Raw genomic sequence first — 15,886 nt, 5'->3', positions numbered from 1 at the left:
TCATCTCGTGTAAAACGAAACATCTCTGAAAATCATCACCAAAGATGGCCTTTAATCTAATACATATAAAGCCCAAAAAAAACAAATCTCTTACATTTAACTAAAATAAGATTATATATATATATATATATATATATATATATATATATATATATATATATATATATATAATATATATATATATATATATATATATATATATATATATATATAATATATATATATATATATTATATAATATATATATATATATATATATATATATAACAAAAAATAATTGAAAACTAAAAGAAAAAAGAAGAGAAAAGAATAAAAACTAAACAAACTTCTTAAAACAAGGAACAAAAATTGTCTCTTTTCAAGTAGCATTGTTCATCAACTCGTGTAAAACGAAACACCTCTAAACATCAACACCAAACGAAACACGCAACATTATTCATCGCCTCATGCCATGCATATAAAACCATCCATATGCATCAAAATAAATTTCAGAAAAAAACTAAAATCCGAGAAGCAACTAGCAACATGATAATGGATAACATAAAAAACTTGGAACCGTTACTGTAAACTAATGTTGTTGCTGTAAGCTTGTTACCATTAAACTGGTGGAGTGATGATTCACGAAGATGAAGTTATTCCCGAAACAAGTTGAACAACAACAAGCATGAAAATAAGTCATTGCTGTCTGCTTCCAAGTCCAAGTATCCCTTGACCAAATCAACACTAGCAGAAATTACTCATCATCCTGTTGTTAATCAATGAACAACACAAACTTTGTCCCTCTTGAATCCGCAACTGAGATGGCAATGGAGGTCGTGACATATTTCACGATGGATTTTTAATGATTTACGTGGTGGTGATGTTCTGATGTGGGTGTGGTGGTGTTCGGAGTTGGGGAGGTTTGAGGGTGGTGGACACAATGGAGAGAGTTTTTTTTGGAAAAATGGTGGAGGAGTTGAGATATGGTGAAGGATGTAAATCGGGGTAGGTCGGTGAAGGAGTGTAAAGTTGCAGAAAAAGATAGTGAGATTAGTGAGGATAAAAGGTTGAAGGGTTCAAATGAAAAAGTGGTTTAGTGTAGAAGGTGGTTTGGACATTTGGAGGCGGGCTTCGCCGGACCAAAGGAAAGGAAAATTGGCCAGTATTTTGCAGAAGAAGAAAACATTAAAAAAAAAGCTATGGGTGTTTTCAAAACATCCAAATCTTTTTTTCTTTTTTCTCAGAGAGGATAACCTTTCCTTTCTCAATTTTGTTTCCTATTTTTCTATTGGCTTGGTTCAACCAATCAAATGACAGGGAGGCCATTTTTCAACCTCCCTCATAAATCACGTGAATGAGAGAGTGTTGACAGTTGTGAGTGAAGCTCCCCCCTTTTGTGTTGTTGCGTTTATGCTCCTCTAGAGTATAAATAACCATGTACCTGAGTAGGAGGTTGAAGTTGAGGATGATGTTGTGCCTATTTAGTTGCTTTTCGATCGGGTATTGATCGCGATTTTATAAGTCTATTGGGGTATTAACTGCAAGTGCACAGTCTAATCGCGTAGTTTTAAAAGATATCGATCTCACAGGGACTTATGAATCGATATACCGTTTTTCTAAGGTTACTTCGTAAAGCTAAGGCGGATGATACTTTGATGATTAGGGGGAAAAGTAAAACTAAAATTGGATCTAGATTAAATATCAAATAACGCGGATATCGGTATGTAGTTCGTCGTAATTAGGGAATCAAATCTTCGTTGGTTTCTTAATTTTAAAATAAATCTTTTCAGTAGACACTATTGATTAAAAGTCTTTTCTCAAACTCTCGCTCTGTTGAATAGACTATGACTTTATATTAACGTGCGCTCTCACTATTTAGTTAAGTCCAAAATCACTTTTTGAAAACAATAGAATCTATAGAAACTCTTTTTATTAAAATACTAACCGTTTAAACACCCTCGTCTCAAACTCTCGCTCTGTTGACTTAGATTATATGATTAAACTTAAATGCTTAACTCTCGTCCTCACATTTAACCTTTAAAAATACTTTTTGAAAATGATTAGAATTTAATTAACTCTAAAAATTGCTTTCGCCCTGATTTAAAGTTAATGTCCAATTTACACTGTCCAGTTAAAAGCTCAAACTGTCGTTCTATTGATTTTAACTTCTTTATGCTTTTTACTCTCGTACAAAAACTTTGGTATTAACTCTGTAAATTGAGACCATAAAAAGAGTGATTATATTTTTAAATAAAATTAAATCAACTTAGTTTTGATTCCTTCATTCCGCTTACTTTACATACCGATATCTAAATTAATTAGTCGGACATGTTAAACAGGCCTAAACAATTATTATGCTTAAATACGACCATATCAGACAGACAGTATAGATAAACAGCAGTGCAGAGCATATATAATATTAAAACAATAAAATTAAAGAACCTGTAAAATTTATAAAAATATTGATTATTCCTAGCTTCGATGCTTGAACACTCCACCACAAGCCGGCTGGATTTGTTCTTACAATCTTCGATCGGACAGAAAAATAAAAGTGAAGGAATAAAATACTACGATCTAACGTAAGGTTAGATCCAGTAAAAGTTACACAATAGTTTCCGGTGTAGAAACTATTGTGAGACAATTAATTGAATGCTTTGAAAATTGACTGGAAAAGAAAAGTAAATAAAAATTGCTAGGAAAGTAGAGTGCTGGAAAATTAAAAAGCAGTAAAAATAATGCACGGTGCCGAAAACTGGAAAATTGAGAGGGAGATTGCAGAGTTCCATAATTGGTCCTATTTATACCAATCCATTAAGTGACCGTTTCTTCCAAAGTCCTTCAGTAGGTTTTGTCACGGGTCAACTGGTCAAGCGAAGAAAAAGGATGAACGTGCTTCTGTTATGCGTCAAACCCAAAAATATAGGAATGAGGGTGTGACGTTCATCACACCATGTGTTACGCTCGTAACACAAAGCATAGGGGCGTGACGCTCGTCACACCCTGTGTGGCGATCGTCACAGCATCAACGCTTCTAGTTGGTAGTTGTGGGCTGGGCTTTAGTGGAATGCTTCTCATCATCTTTTTGCACCCCCATTTCTTTCTTTTTCACGTATGCTTCAAATAGTGTTACCTGAAATAAATAGAAGGAAAATACCAAGTAATATCGAGTAATATAAAATAAATCGAAACAAATAATAATATAATTTAATTAAATCGAGTCCAAAAGTGTGATATTATTTCATGTTATCAAACGCCCCCATACTTAGACTTTTGCTTGTCCTCAAGTAAGATTCAATGTAGAAATCGGTTTAAAATACTAGCCAGATGAAATTTCCAAACACACATCAATTCGTAGTAGGTTGCAAGTAAATCTCGTTTAAAAATAACCTGAGCTTAATCTTAACATCAACAACTACCGTTACAGCCTCAGATAACCTCACCTTATGCAAACCAGATTGAGTCACGCTATTATAGCTATCCTAGTTCTTTTACTCTTATTTCACCCGTTTTCATTCTAGCGAAATCACATTAAGCCCTTTATCTTTTCGCGCACATAGTGGAGTAACCGGTTAGCGATTCTGATTCCCTTTTTAGCTGGAAGTTCTGGTACATAAGTTGGATAACTTCGTTATTTAGTCCATTGCAAATTGCGGGGGATCGGACCGTAGTCCGCCCTACCAAGTTTAGCACCAGAAACCGCTGAACCAACTCACAATGGATCGTTCATACAATGTTTTTGTAGGGTTCGCAACCTTTGGATTAAATGATCGGGTAAGGATCACCTAACTTAATTAGTGCATTACCTGATTTTTTTTTCTAATATATTGTCTTGGGAATCATTCACTTATATTCATCGGCTCTCCACGTAGTTTGCTATTAAGATGGTGCCGACTTCTTGTATAAACTACTCGGGGTTACTATAAAACTAAAAGTTCAAGGGATTGGTATAATAGGTACTTTTCTGATCTAACATGTTGAGGTTTGTTTAGAGCGTCGGGGCGGTAATAGTTTTTGTCTTAATTTTACTCAAGTCTGATAAAATAAGCAACCTTTATACTTATTGAGTGTGTTGAATTTTTGTTATGGCTCAAGAAAATTGAGGGGAATAGATAATAAAAATTTTTCACACTAGGGACTCAACTTAAAATAAATATATATTATAATTTTTTTTTTATATTTTTTTTTATATATTATAAAAGAAAGGGAAATAACAATGAAAGGGAAATAGCATACTTGAAAAGGGAATGTTGAAAGAGAAGTAATCATAATTGAAACAAAGTTTTCCCCCCACACTTAAATGAAACATTGTCCCCAATGTTTCAAAGAAAACAAAAGAAAAGGAAAGGAAAAAAGGGAACCCAAACTCAATTCTGCCTTCCGCCTCTGGTTCTCGGACCCGGTGATCGTTGACGTACTCTCAAGTCGTCAAACCTGCTGAGTAAGCCAGTGAACCGCTGGTCGGTCATTGCATTCCTCGCTTCCTGTTGTTGTTGCATCTGGCGCATCAGTTGCATCACTTTGTTGTTCTGCACCTGCATGGCATCAATCTGTTGGGTTTGATGTTCAATAGCGTCCATGATATCATCATTAGTTGCTGGCCTTCTTCTTCGACGGCGTCGGGAGGACTGGCCGGTTGCATTATCGGAAGGGTTGAGCGGGGCTGATTGTTGTTTAGGACCTTGATCACCTTGCTCCATTTCCTCAAACTCGTCTGGGGGCGGGTTTGCTTGTGTAGGCTCGGTAGCTTCGGGAGCATTCAGGTCGTAGATGAATCGGTTGGGGTTGGTGACATCTGTGAGGGTAATGTTGGGTAAAACAACGCTTGAGACTTCTTGGTTGTTTACCATAAGATAATACCTTCCGCCTACCCTATTTTTGATTAAGCGGCTGGAGCGACAATAGCTTATATCCATAAATAGGGGTGGCAGAGATTGTAAATTTTGAAGTCGGTCCCCTAGATTCAAACCAAGTGCTATGGTGGTTATTAATCCTCCAATCACAAAAGGTTGGCGGCCTCTAGCACATAGGGTGCGGATATGGTGAAATAAGAAGGAGGCGGCGTTTACCTTTGTATCCATTTCAAAGACGCAGTGGAGGAAGAATAATTCCTTTGCGTTGACTTTGCTGTTGTTGGGTCGACCAAAAATGGTGTTTTGCAGGATGCGGACAAAATACCGGATGGTTGGGTTATGTATATGCGAAGCAAGTAGTACATCCCAGTTGTTGGTTTCCACACCGGATATTTTTCTAAAGAGGTCAAAGGCGTTTAAGTGCCACTGTGAGTTCGGAGGGATTCTTGGGTGGACTTGGCCTTCTACAGGGAAGTGTAGCATGACACTCAATTGGTTCTGGGATAGTGAGTACTCGGTGTTGAACATGCGGAAAGTTGCGGTGTCGGTTAAGTACTCGTCTTCACCGGTTGGAGTGTTGTATGAATAAGAACTTAAAAATTCTAAGGTGAGTGATGGGTAGGTAGGTTGATTGTGTGTGCAAAGAAAGGTTAAATCAGCAAGCCTAAGCATCCATTGCACACCTTGAAGTAATCCTAATTCTTGTAAACAATTTAAATCAGGATACCTGGTAGAGACGACACCTCGTTGTTGAAATCGTTCGAACTGCTCGCGTTGGAAGTTATCGTCTTCGGATCGGAAGATGATATTTCCGAATTGTTGGTTTTCCGCCATATTGATGGGTGGGTTGAAAGAATGAAAGAGGATGCAAATGTATTTGTATAGAGTGGTTTGTTGGAATGATGTGGTTTAGGGAGAAATGGAGTGTAGGTATTTATAGGAAAAGTTTTTGGAAGTTGGAAGAGGAGTGGGTGAAGGAAAAATAAATGTGGATGAATATGAGTGGGGTGAGTAAAGAGGTGAATGAATAGGGAAAATAAAAAGGTGGGTGGGTAACGGTCGTGTCTCCAACGGTCACCAACGTTCACCTATTCTGAAGCTGTCACGCTCGTGACGGAAGGTGTTACGGGCGTCACATGCACTTGCGTGACGACCGTGATGGCTTGTGTGACGCTCGTCACACCAGTCAGCTTGCAACGGTCACTTACGTGGGTGCTTCATAATTTGTTTTTATTATTTTATTGTTTTTATTTTGTTTTGTTTATGTTTATTATATTTTGCTATTGTTATATTTTAGAAATACCATGTATGCTATTCTACTACACATCATAATGCATAAATATATTTTGCTCTAATAGGTTATGTAAGTAGTAGCATATAGTGGATATCATTACTGGTAATTGTAGATATTGCATAAATCAAAATAAAATAAACCAATAATGCAATAGCTTCATAAAATAAACATAATGTAACATTTGAAGATTAAAGCAAACATGCGAAAAAAAACAAATACTAAGATTAAAAGTAATGTGAAACAAAACTATAAATAGCCTAAAACTAAAACTAATTAACTAAAAACTTCTAGCCACTTGCAGGATCTCTGGCCGGAGGAGCAAAGGAATTTACACGGTGTAGCAACTCATGAAATTGATTTTTCATACTACTCATGTATCCCAGAAATTCATGTCCCATATTAGTTAACTCTTTTCTGATGGCATCTTGTTCTGACATCAAGGCTTGAATGGCGGTGTTATAATCAGTTCCGGGCATATGATGTCTAAGATCAGGTATTTCCGACTCTGCGGTCGGGATGGGATGAGGTGGAGAGGTAACATCATGGTAACCAGTAGGTGCCTGTGGGTCAGACTCAGTATAAGGAATCTGGTCGTCACAAATCTCATAGTCTTGGATGGATTCAATAGATCTAACAGGGAAGGGTATTCCATTCAGGTTGTAGAGCCAATTGTTTCGGTTATGAACACTAGTCATCGGACTAGGCATGGTGAATAGGTAGAAAGCTTGGTTATTAATTATTAGTTCAAACTCTTCAGGTCCAAGGTTTCCTATAAACATAGTGTTGAAGAGGAAAGGTATATTCATAGGCTCAATGCCACAGAAGGGGTTCAAGTCAAGCATGGGTTGGCGCAATCCAATAGCATTAGCAATCATGGTTATCAGTCCTCGTATTAGGATCGGTGCATGGTCAGCTTGAATAAGGCAGTCGAAACTCGCCAACATATAGGTGACACCATTCACTGGACGGTTCTGGGAAGCACAAAATATTATGAAGAGTTCATCACGTGATACTGTGGTAATGTTTGATTTCTTCCCAAAAAGAGTGTGTGCTAGGATCTTGTGGAAATAACGAAAAGCTGGGTTATGTATGTTTCCAGAAAGAAACTCATGTTCCTCAGGGTCGTCATTACCCGTCAAACTTCCCCAAAAATGTTCAAGCTCTCTATATTCAAAAAAGGTCTTCTTGGCTCATGGTGAATGTATCAAAAGAGGTAGGGAACCCTAAAAGGTTAGTAAAGTCTTGAATGTTAAATTGATACTCCATATTGAACATCCTGAACTGAATGAAACCTCGACTTACTCCTTTTCCACGGTCGGGTAAATAGATCAGGGAGCTAAGGAATTCTAGAGTTAGCCTCCGGTAAGTGACAAATTGTCTTCGAATAGGAGTGGTTTCCCACCCTATTTGACTCAGCAGATACATGACACTCTCTCTTTGTCCAAGGGCAGTCATTGCCCAATCATCAGCATAGAAACTTGGGTGCATCTCTCTCTCTGCTAGTTCTTCGAATTTTTGTCTCTGAGCTTTCCCTCTGAATTTGATACCCATACGATCAATTTGTCCCATCAGGTTAGTGTTAACTAAAGAAAAGAAAAACAAGAATTTAGTCAGGATTTGGCCAGATGCCGAAAGAAGAAAAGAAGAAAAGTTTTATAAAATAAAATTAATGAAGAATGAATACTAAATAAAATCAAAAAGAATAATCAAAGAAAAGATAGTATAAAAAATATAAAATAAAAATAGAAAATTGTGGATTGTCTTCCACAAAGCGCTTTGTTTAATGTCGCAAGCTCGACATAAAACTAGTAAATGTTAATCTATAGATTTAGGAGACAATACGTCTAAGTGCAGGACTTGCGAGTCTTCATTGTTTTCATCATAGTGATAATGTTTCAGACGCTGCCCGTTTACGATAAATGCTTCCATAGATTTTCCTTTAATTTCCACAGCTCCACTAGGGAAAACATTAGTAACTTGGAAAGGGCCTGACCATCTAGAGCATAGTTTTCCTGGGAATAACTTAAGCCTAGAGTTGAACAAAAGGACTACATTGCCTTGTTTGAAAGTTTTCCTTGATATGCGCTTATCATGCCATTTTTTCGTTCTTTCCTTGTAGATTCTGGCATTTTCGTATGCGTCTAGTCTAAGTTCCTCTAATTCGTTTATATCAAGGATTCGATTTTCACCGGCGGCCTTATAGTTTAAATTTAAATTTTTAATAGCCCAATAGGCCTTATGTTCTAGCTCTACCGGGAGGTGGCAAGATTTACCATAAATAAGCTTAAATGGGGTTGTTCCTATGGGAGTTTTGTAAGCGGTTCGATATGCCCATAAAGCTTCAGATAATTTTGATGACCAGTCTTTCCTTGAGGTGGCGACTGTTTTTTCCAATATCTGTTTAATTTCTCTGTTAGACACTTCCACTTGTCCACTGGTTTGAGGATGGTAAGGTGTCGCTACTCGATGTCTTACATCATACTTAAACAATAGTTTTTCGAGTATCTTAGATATGAAGTGCGATCCACCATCACTGACGACTATTCTTGGGACACCAAATCTTGGAAAGATTATATTCTTAAAGAGTCTAGTTACTACTCGTGTGTCGTTTGTTGGAGAAGCTATAGCTTCAATCCATTTTGATACGTAGTCAACCGCTACGAGTATGTACTTGTTACCGAAGGAAGGTGGAAAAGGTCTCATGAAATCTATTCCCCACACGTCGAAAATCTCTACTTCCAAAATGCCCTTTTGTGGCATCTCGTCACGTCTAGATATGTTTCCTGTGCGTTGACATCTATCACATTTCTTGACAGCAGCATGCACATCCTTCCATATGTTTGGCCAATAAAGACCGACTTGTAGGATTTTAGAGCAGGTCTTGGATGTACTTGCGTGTCCACCATAAGGAGCAGAATGACAATGTTGGATTATACTTTCTATCTCTTCTTCAGGTATACACCGACGGAAAATACCATCGGGGCCTCTTTTGAAAAGTAAAGGGTCGTCCCAATAATAATGTTTCATGTCATGGAAGAATCGTTTCTTTTGCTGGTAGGATAAATTAAGTGGAACTATTCCGGCGGCTAAATAATTGACAAAGTCGGCGTACCATGGTGTAACGCATACAACCAAGGTGGTCTCTACTTGTTCATCAGCTCTATTTTCTTCCAAATTAGCTATAAGTCTATCGTACGAGAAGTCATCATTGATCGATGTTCTTTCCGGTTCCAGATTTTCAAGTCTAGAAAGGTGATCTGCTACTACGTTTTCAGTTCCTTTTTTATCTTTGATTTCCAAATCAAATTCTTGTAACAACAAGATCCACCTTAGGATTCTAGGTTTAGCATCCTTTTTTGTTAAGAGGTACTTAATGGCAGCGTGGTCAGTGTAAACGATTATTTTAGCTCCGACCAAGTAAGAACGAAATTTATCTAGTGCAAACACTACTGCTAAAAGTTCTTTCTCGGTCGTGGCGTAATTCATCTGTGCTTCATCTAGAGTTCTACTTGCATAATATATGACGTGAAGTTTTTTATCCTTTCGTTGTCCTAAAACAGCGCCTACGGCTTAGTCACTTGCGTCACACATTATTTCGAATGGTTCATTCCAATCCGCAGTCTGCATTATGGGCGCGGAGATCAATGCTTGTTTAAGTTTTTGAAATGCTTCTAAACATTTATTGTCGAAGATGAATTCAGCATCTTTCATTAATAATCCGGTTAAAGGTTTAGTTATTTTAGAGAAATCTTTAATAAATCGTCGATAAAAACCAGCATGTCCTAGGAAGCTTCGTACTTCTCTTACAGTTTTCGGAGGTTGAAGGTTTTCGATTACTTCTATTTTGGCTTTGTCTACTTCAATTCCTCTATTTGATATGATGTGTCCTAAAACAATTCCTTCTTGTACCATAAAGTGACATTTTTCCCAATTAAGTACTAGGTTTACTTTTACACATCGTTCTAGAACTCTTTCTAGGTTTTCAAGACATTCTTCGAAACTTTGCCCGCATACGGGAAAGTCATCCATAAAGACTTCCATGATGTTTTCGAGAAAATCGGCGAATATTGCCATCATGCACCTTTGGAAGGTTGCAGGAGCATTGCACAAGCCAAACGGCATTCGTCGATAAGCGAAGGTACCAAAAGGACATGTGAACGTTGTCTTTTCTTGGTCATCAGGATGAATTGGTATTTGAAAGAAGCCTGAGTAACCGTCCAGATAGCAGAAATGGGAATGCTTTGCTAATCGTTCTAACATCTGGTCTATGAATGGTAAAGGAAAATGATCTTTTCGGGTTGCTTTGTTTAGTTTCCTATAGTCAATGCACATTCTCCATCCCGATTCGATTCGTTTGGTTATAGTTTCTCCTTTTTCATTTTCGATAACTGTTATACCCCCTTTCTTTGGTACTACGTGTACAGGACTAACCCATTTGCTATCGGATATAGGATATATGATACCTGCCTCTAATAACTTCGTTACTTCCTTCTTCACTACCTCACTCAGGATCGGGTTTAGTCTCCTCTGATGTTCCCTAGAAGTTTTACAGTCTTCTTCTAGCATGATGCGATGCATACAAATAGAAGGACTTATCCCTTTAAGATCGGTGATGTTGTATCCTAGTGCGGTTGGATATTTTCTTAAGATATGTAGGAGTTTTTCGGTTTCGAGTTTTCCTAGGTCTGCATTTACTATCACTGGTCGTTCAAGTTCTGAGTCTAGGAATTCATATCTCAGATTTTTGGGAAGTGTCTTCAGGTCGAGGGTGAAGGAGAATTGCCATCCAAGGCGCAGCGGAATATAAAAATTTCTCCTTTAATGATCCTTACGAATGAGCATGATCAGTGATAGAATCGTTACCTCTTGTGGAGATTCAAACCTTTGGTGCAGATTTCTGACAATGATCAACCTTTGATACAGATCCACGGGGCGATCACGAACGTTGAACGATGACAACGTCTCTACTCAGTCCACACGAACGGATTCCTTCAATCGCAGTGCTAGCTGTTTGTGAGTGAAGGCTTTGAGTGAGAGAGAGAGATACGAAATTCCAACTCTTCAGTTGTGTTCTCTGGAGTGTCTGGAGTGTGAATGCTTCTACCCAAGGGGTTCTATTTATAGAACCACTTGTGTGGGCTTCAAGCCAAAAAGCCCACTTAAGTGCATTTTGGCCCATATCTCAGAATATGCCAAAATCACTTAAGATTTTGGTACTTTACCATATTTCGTATTCTTCTTAAGTACACCGTACCTTACGATGTTCCTTAATTATTCTATCTCTCATCAATCCGTCCTTTGTGTGTGACCCTATAGGTTTTCGCGGCGTTGGCAATTATATTAAATCATGCATTTAACATAATAAACAGTGAGCGGTATCTAGCAACACATCACTGCTACCCAAGTCACGAAAATGTCATGTGATCTGACAAAACCTCCTGTGATAATAATTATGTGTATAATTACCCCTTTGCCCTTATGTCTATATTGAACACAAGGTATAGACCATGTCACCCTTGTCCAGTTCAATATTGGGCCCATAGACATTTATCCTGTTAAGCAGGATTGGCAAATTCCATCTAGGACACTCATGTCCCTCAGCATGCTTCGTGGAGTACCTATCAACTGCCTTTATGGTTATCCAGTTACGGACAACGTTGGATCAGCAATAAAGCACTCGACTCTACATCTAGGATCCATAGTGGTTTCAGGTCGAAGAGTGGTATACACTATTATCACCATGAGAATAACTTATGACACTTTGCATAACTTTCTATATAGTATTCTCATAGCGGGTCAATCCAGTATGAATATTACTCTTAATATTCATACCTATGTTTAAGACTTGATAACTCTTTATCCATGATCCATGAGACGTGATCATCAGTCTACAAACATAATAGTCTCCATGCTTTAATGTTATCCCATTTCATAATAAAGCTTGACTACGGACATTTTAAGAATAGTGTCCTTATGTTTAATGTGATCTCATGATTAAGTCATACTTGATACATTAAATGGACTATCTATTCCAGGGACTTTATTAAACAAACATAATAAAGAAAAATGCCTTTTATTATTAATAAATAATTCGATACAAGTACCAAAAGTATTGGCCTCTATCGGATATAGGATATATGATACCTGCCTCTAATAACTTCGTTACTTCCTTCTTCACTACCTCACTCAGGATCGGGTTTAGTCTCCTCTGATGTTCCCTAGAAGTTTTACAGTCTTCTTCTAGCATGATGCGATGCATACAAATAGAAGGACTTATCCCTTTAAGATCGGTGATGTTGTATCCTAGTGCGGTTGGATATTTTCTTAAGATATGTAGGAGTTTTTCGGTTTCGAGTTTTCCTAGGTCTGCATTTACTATCACTGGTCGTTCAAGTTCTGAGTCTAGGAATTCATATCTCAGATTTTTGGGAAGTGTCTTCAGGTCGAGGGTTGGTTTCTTAAGGCATTGCGTAGGATCCGGTGTTATTGCTAAACATTGATTTAGTATGTCTTCTACACGATAGTCAGACAATTTGTCATTTTCTAGTTCTGTTTCTTTTATGCATTCGTCGATGATATCCATGAAGTAACATGTGTCATCTATTGCAGGTGCTTTCAAAAATTGGGAAAGAATGAACTCAATTTTCTCTTCTCCTACTTCGAAAGTGAGTCGTCCTCGTTTTACGTCTATGATGGCACCGGCGGTTGCTAAGAATGGTCTTCCCAATATAATGGGTGTAACTTCATCTTCTCTTATGTCCATAATTATAAAATCGGTTGGAATGTAGAATTGACCTATGCGCACGGGAACATTTTCAAGAATTCATACAGGATATCTAACGGAACGATCTGCTAATTGCACAAACATTTTAGTTGGTCTTAATTCTCCCATTTCCAGTTTCTTGCATATGGACAAGGGCATAACACTGATACCGGCTCCTAAATCGCATAGAGCTTTGTCTATGAAATTTTTTCCTATGTGACAGGGTATAGAGAAACTACCAGGATCTTTAAGTTTAGGAGGCATATTCTGGATTATAGCGCTACATTCAGCAATGAGTGTAACAGTTTCGCTATCTTCAAGTTTCCTTTTATTAGAAAGAATTTCTTTTAAGAACTTAGCATATGAAGGCATCTGTGTAATAGCTTCTGTAAAAGGAATGGTGACGTTTAATTGTTTCAGTAGGTCAACAAATTTTTAAAAATTGGCCCACGTCTTTGGTTTTAATAAGCCTTTAAGGATAAGGGATAGGTGGTTTATAAGGCGGTGGAGGTACATAAGGTTCTTTCTTTTCTACGGTTTCCTTATTACTCTCTTCCTTTTCCTTAGGTTTATCTTCTTCCTCAGTTGACTTTTTAGAGTTTTGGTTTTCAATTCTTGGATCAGATGGTCCTTCTACCTCTGTTCCACTTCTCAATATAATTGCATGAGCGTGGCTTTTCGGGTTAGGTTGGGGCTGTCCAGGAAATGTACCAGTTGGGGCAGCAGTAGGCGTTTGTTGTTGAGCTACTTGTGAGATTTGTGTTTCCAGCATTTTGTTATGGGTAGCCAGGGCATCTACTTTACTTGCTAGTTGTTTAATCTGTTCGTTAGTGTGTACATTCTGGTTCAAGAACTCTTTATTGGTTTGCTGTTGAGAAGCTATGAAGTTCTCCATCATGATTTCCAAGTTGGATTTTCTAGGAACGTTATTGTTGGGTGTAGATGGGGTCGACTTTTGATATCCAGGAGGTATAGCTGGGGCTTGATTGGGAGCTTGACCTGGTGCGTATAAAGCATTATTACTCTTATATGAAAAATTAGGATGGTTCTTCCAGTTTGAGTTATAGGTATGCGAGTAGGGATTTCCTTGAGCATAGTTCACTTGCTCTGCTTGGATTCCTGTTAGGAGTTGACAATCTGTAGGAGTGTGACCTTGGATTCCACAGACTTCGCAATTTTGAGTCACGGCAACCACGGTGGCTGGAGGTGATACATTTAAATTTTCAATTTTCTGGGCAAGAGCATCCACTTTTGCATTAACATGATCAAGGCTACTTATCTCGTACATGCCATTCTTCGTTTGAGGTTTTTCTACCATTGTTCGGTCGCTTCCCCACTGATAATGATTTTGGGCCATGCTTTCGATAAGTTGATAAGCATCGGCATAAGGTTTATCCATAAGCGCACCACCTGCGGCGGCGTCTATTGTTAACCTTGTGTTGTACAAGAGACCATTATAGAAGGTATGAATTACTAACCAGTCCTCTAAACCATGGTGTGGGCAAAGTCTCATCATGTCTTTGTATCTTTCCCAGGATTCGAAAAGAGACTCGTTATCTTTCTGTTTAAATCAATTTATCTGGGCTCTCAACATAGCTGTTTTGCTTGGAGGAAAATATCGGGAAAGAAAGACTTTCTTCAACTCGTTCCATGTGGTGACTGAGTTGGAAGGAAGAGACTGAAGCCATCTTCTAGCTTTATCTCTTAACGAGAAAGGAAAGAGACGAAGTCGAATTGCCTCTGAAGTGACACCATTAGCTTTAACAGTATCAGCGTATTGGACAAATACGGATAAATGAAGGTTTGGATCCTCGGTAGGATTTCCAGAGAATTGATTCTGTTGCACTGCTTGTAACAGTGAAGGTTTAAGTTCGAAGTTGTTTGCTTCGATTGCGGGTGGAGCAATACTCGAATACGGCTCATCTTGCGATGGAGCGGCGTAATCTCGAAGAGCACGAGCTGGTTCTGCCATCTCGGGTATCGGCGAAGGAAGAAGATTTTTGAGATCAGGAATTTCGTTTGGAGGGAGATTGTTTGCAGCACGATACTCTCGAATTCGTCGTAAGACTCGGAGATATCGTTCAACTTCGTTGATTCGTAAGTAGTACGGTTCGCCTTGTGAGCGAGTGTGTGACATACAAATCAACGAAAGACAAGGAAAAATAAAAATTGCCTTAGTCTCTACAGCGTAACAGAAGAGTTACGATATCGACTAAATAAAAGTCCCCGACAACGGCGCCAAAAACTTGATCGCGACTTTATAAGTCTATTGGGGTATTAACTGCAAGTGCACAGTCTAATCGCGTAGTTTTAAAAGATATTGATCCCACAGGGACTTATGAATCGATATACCGTTTTTCTAAGGTTACTTCGTAAAGCTAAGGCGGATGATACTTTGATGATTAGGGGGAAAAGTAAAACTAAAATTGGATCTAGATTAAATATCAAATAACGCGGATATCGGTATGTAGTTCGTCGTAATTAGGCAAAGATCTTTGAATACCTCAAATACATCAGATTTTTCCCTGATAAAATTGACCCAGGTGTATCTGGAGAAGTCATCCACCACTACATAAGCATACTTTTTCCCACCAAGCCTTTCCACCTGCATAGATCCCATCAAGTCCATGTGGAGAAGTTCCAGCACTCTGGAAGTGGTGTCATGTCTGAGCTTCTGATGTGACATCTTTGTCTGTTCTCCAATCTGACACTCCCCACAAATTCTTCCTTCATCAATTTTTAAGTTTGGAGTTCCTCTGACAGCTTCAACAGATATAATCCTCTTCATTCCTTTAAGATGCAGATGGCCTAATTTTTGATGCCATAGCTTCACTTCTTCTTCTTTGGCTAGAGTACACATTGATGAATAATCAGTTTCTTGAGAACTCCACATATAGCAGTTGTCCTTAGACCTGACTCCTTTCATGATCACTTCATTTTCTTTATTAGTAATCAGACATTTAGTTTTTGTGAAGTTTACATTTAGACCTTGGTCACATA

The 15,886-nt window shown here is 38.2% G+C and overlaps 1 non-coding gene across 1 annotated transcript; it reads left to right on the top strand.

Annotated features, from left to right (window-relative positions):
* Window positions 1-14,373: 14,373 nt before the first annotated feature.
* On the top strand, window positions 14,374-14,480 carry LOC127116625 (small nucleolar RNA R71). Its single transcript, XR_007801437.1, has one exon. It is a non-coding gene; the product is annotated as a small nucleolar RNA R71 (small nucleolar RNA).
* Window positions 14,481-15,886: the final 1,406 nt, after the last annotated feature.

Source organism: Lathyrus oleraceus, chromosome 1 (genome assembly GCF_024323335.1).
Source record: "Lathyrus oleraceus cultivar Zhongwan6 chromosome 1, CAAS_Psat_ZW6_1.0, whole genome shotgun sequence".
Taxonomy (NCBI): domain Eukaryota; kingdom Viridiplantae; phylum Streptophyta; class Magnoliopsida; order Fabales; family Fabaceae; genus Lathyrus; species Lathyrus oleraceus.
Note: the sequence above shows the minus strand (reverse complement) of the source record. Positions and strands in the feature narration are given on the sequence as shown.